The sequence below is a fragment of the Octopus bimaculoides genome, chromosome 29 (assembly GCF_001194135.2).
Source record: "Octopus bimaculoides isolate UCB-OBI-ISO-001 chromosome 29, ASM119413v2, whole genome shotgun sequence".
Lineage (NCBI taxonomy): Eukaryota > Metazoa > Mollusca > Cephalopoda > Octopoda > Octopodidae > Octopus > Octopus bimaculoides.
This window is the reverse complement of record NC_069009.1, coordinates 8273143-8277188: the sequence shown is the minus strand read 5'-3', so window position 1 is coordinate 8277188 and position 4046 is coordinate 8273143. Positions and strand designations below refer to the sequence as shown.

At 35.6% G+C, this 4046-nt stretch overlaps 1 protein-coding gene across 4 annotated transcripts in view; it reads left to right on the top strand.

Moving 5' to 3' along the window:
- Positions 1-4046, top strand: part of LOC106881726 (chondroitin sulfate synthase 1) — a 65016-nt gene that overhangs the window by 19036 nt on the left and 41934 nt on the right. For 2 of the 4 annotated variants that reach the window (XM_052977951.1, XM_014932209.2), the window contains exon 1: positions 90-417. The exons of the other annotated variants lie outside the window; for them this stretch is intronic. The gene's annotated coding sequence lies outside the window, so the exon portion shown is untranslated. Of the gene's footprint in view, positions 1-89; positions 418-4046 lie in introns of those variants that run through there. 4 annotated transcript variants of the gene reach the window in all.

Sequence of the window (4046 nt, the reverse complement as noted above, 5' to 3'; positions counted from 1 at the left end):
GTGATGTTGCTGCTGCTACTACAACTACTGGTGGTGGTGGTAGTGCTGCTGCTGCTAATGATGATAAACGCGGCCCCTGTATGAAGATTAGTGGTTTTAAAAATATATTTAAAAAAATAATAAATTTGTAAAATAAAATTTAAAAAATTAAAAAATGAAAATTTAATTATAATTTAACTTTACTTAAAAAAAAAAAATTCAAACAGTACACCAAATCGCTTGTCCAATGGTTATAATGGAAGCGCGCCTGTCAGGAATCTGTCAGCCTGACGACGAAAAATTTTCAAATGGCAGAATATCTTCCCCGAATATGAACCTGAAATTTGTCCCAAATTAAGCCACCAAAGTTCACCACCACAACGACCACAAAATCAAGAATGTAAAAGAATTAAATGGAATCGGGAAGAATATAAAGAAGTAATATATGCTTATTATTATTTTTATTATTATTATTATTATTATTTTAAAAAGGATTGACGTAAGTCTTCACGAAAGTAAATAGTCAAGACGAAGAGCGCGATTCGATTGTATAGATATTTTATTTGTTGAACGAATAAAATATCTATACAGTCGAATCGCACTCTTCATCTTGACTATTATTATCATTATAATTATTAATCTAAATAAGTGCCGGAATAGAAGAAATGAAATTGAAAATGCACAGAAAATACATTACAATTTAATTCTACATGGTGTCCACAAAGTCTGGGTACATAGGATTAACATGCTTTAAGAAATTATTTCTTATATTTAATTGTCTATGTTATGATTTTTAAAAAATTTACTCCATGTACCCAGACTTTGTGGACACCCTGTATTTTAAGATATAGGAATACACTTGACTGGTTTCACATTAGATCGTCAAAAGTGTTTATTATATGGAGCTGTGTCATGAATTATGTCTATTCTTGTTGCTGTTCTAAAAATAGATTGTTTTTAAAGTAGGAATGTGGCTCAGAATACTATCCCTCAATGTACAAATTGTTTGGTCAATGTTCATGCATTGTGCTCAAGATGACATTGAATATATCATATGGCAGAAAGGAGAGGTATGCATGAGTGATATACTTGAATGGAATTTGGCTATTATTTCTAACAAGTCAAACTGCTATGTAGATATCTCATTCATACTTATGTACATACATACATATATATATATACATGTATACACACATGCACATACATATGCATGTGTGCGCGCACACACACACACACTTATATATGAGCGAGTTTGCAAATCTAGTACCCAAGATACTCTTTCAGCTTCATACCTATTATTATTGTAGCAACAGGGTACATAGGCGCAGAAGTGGCTGTGTGGTAAGAAGCTTGCTTACCAACAACATGGTTACAGGTTCAGTTTCACTGCGTGGCACCTTGGGCAAGTGTCTTTTACTATAGCCTCGGGCTGACCAAAGCCTTGTGAGTGGATTTGGTTGACGGAAACTGAAAGAAGCCCATCGTATATATCATCATCATCATCATCGTTTAATGTCCGCTTTCCATGCTAGCATGGGTTGGACAATTTGACTGAGGACTGGTGAACCGGATGGCTGCACCAGGCCGCAATCTGATCTGGCAGAGTTTCTACAGCTGGATGTCCTTCCTAACGCCAACCACTCCGAGAGTGTAGTGGGTGCTTTTATGTGCCACCGGCAGGAGGGCCAGTCACACGGTACTGGCAATGGCCACGCTCAAAATGGTGTTTTTTCGTGCCACCTGTACAGGAGCCAGTCCAGCGGCACTGGCAACGACCTCGCTTGAGTGATTTTTTAACGTGCCACCGGCACAAGTGCCAGTAAGGCGATGCTGGTAACGATTACGCTCAAATGGTGCTATTTACAGGCCACTAGCACAGGTGCCAGTCATCGAATATGGTTCAATTATGATTTCGATTTCACTTGCCCCAACAGGTCTTCACAAGCAGAGTTTAGTGTCCAATGAAGGAGAGGTTGGCATGGGTGCCAGTCGTCGAATTTGGTTCGATTTCGATTTCGTATGTGTGTGTATATGTTTGTATGTCTGTGTTTGTCCCCACAACATTGCTTGACAACTGATGCTAGTGTGTTTATATCCCCGTAACTTAGTGGTTCGGCAAAAGAGATCGATAGAATAAGTACTAGGCTTGCAAAGAATAAGTCCTGGGTTTAATTTGCTTTACTAAAGGCGGTGCTCCAGCATGGCCACAGTCAAATGACTGAAACAAATAAATGAATAAATGAATAAAAAATAAATGAAATACCAGCATGCCTTGGAGCAAAGTATGGCTGAACTTGGTATTTTGAGGAGAGAAAGCAAATCCTTAATTTATACACCATGATTGACCATGATATCTGGGACCATAAAAGTCTGTTAGGACCTTCTTCAGATTCAAAGGATGATGTTTAAAACAAGACACCTTCACAACCTTGCTACCAAATTAAAAAGGGAAGGAGAAGTACATATATACATACATACTTACATACATACATACATGCCTGCATATATGCATACATACATTCTTACATACATATGTACATGCCTGCATATATGCATACATACATACATGCATACATACATACATACATACAAAAACCTGGAAAAATTAGGGTTCTCAAAACCTGAAAGAAAAAGGCTGATTAGAAGACTACAGATTCAAGCCATCAATGGAACTGTAAAGATATGTAAAACTTTCCAAAAATTTAGCACATAAATACATATGCATGCATCTAGACATAAAAACGCATCCATAAAACAAACATACAAATCTGCGCATACACTAACACCAAATACTGCACACACACACATATGCACAAATACCTAGATGATGTTGATAAAAGTTCCAATGAAGGAGCCTTGAATCTATGTTAGAGTCCGGCTCTTTCTCTATGGACAAGAAATACAGAAATGAAACTGATTGATAACATACATAGATGCCTGCATATATGCATACATACATACATACATACATACATACATACATAATGCCCGCAAACAGACAGACAGACACACACACACACACACACACACACGTGCACTAACAGAATTTGGCTATCAACAGGAATATTTCAGACTAACAACTTATATGTAATGCTTTCATGTTAGTAGTTAGTATCTTATCAGCTCTAGTAAGAAAATCCAATGTCTACATGACAAGGGCTAAATGTAAAATAATGATTTATTTCATAAATACCTTGTTTTGTTGTTATAGCAACCAAATTTCCTTCAAAATACACATGAACTAATCTACAGAACGATTAGGATCAGAAATATATTACTTTCATATTGACCTGAGGCTAAATAGCAATTGTTACTATGCTATATGTCGTAGAAATATCTTTTAGAAATAGCAGCCAAATATTCAAATTTCCTGTACTGTCGCACGTGTGTGTGTGTGTGTGTGTGTGTGTGTGTGTGTGTGTGTGCGCGTGCGCGCGCGTATATGTAGGTGTATACATACATTCGTTTGTTCATTTCTTTCGTTCATTTGTTTGTTCTTTCATTTGCTCATTCGTTCATTTGTTTGTTCATTCATTTGTTTGTTCAATCATTTGTTCATTTCTTTGTTCATTCGTTCATTTGTTCATTCATTCATTTGTTTGTTCGTTCATTTGTTCTTTCATTCATTCATTCATTTGTTTGTTTGTTCATTTGTACATTTGTTCATTTGTTTGTTCGTTCATTTATTTATTCATTCATTTGTTCATTCGTTCATTTGTCCGTTTGTTCATTTGTTCATTCGTTCATTTGTTCGTTCGTTCATTTGTTCATTCGTTTGTTCATTCATTTGTTTGTTCGTTCATTTGTTCTTTCATTCATTCGTTCATTTGTACATTTGTTCATTTGTTTGCTCGTTCATTTGTTTATTCGTTCATTTGTTCGTTCGTTCATTCGTTCATTTGTTTGTTCATTCGTTCATTTGTTCATTCATTCATTCGCTCATTTGTTTGTTCGTTCATTTGTTCATTCATTCGCTCATTTGTTTGTTCATTCATTTGTTCGTTCATTCATTCATTTGTTTGTTCATTCATTTGTTCATTCATTCATTTATTTGTTCGTTCATTTGT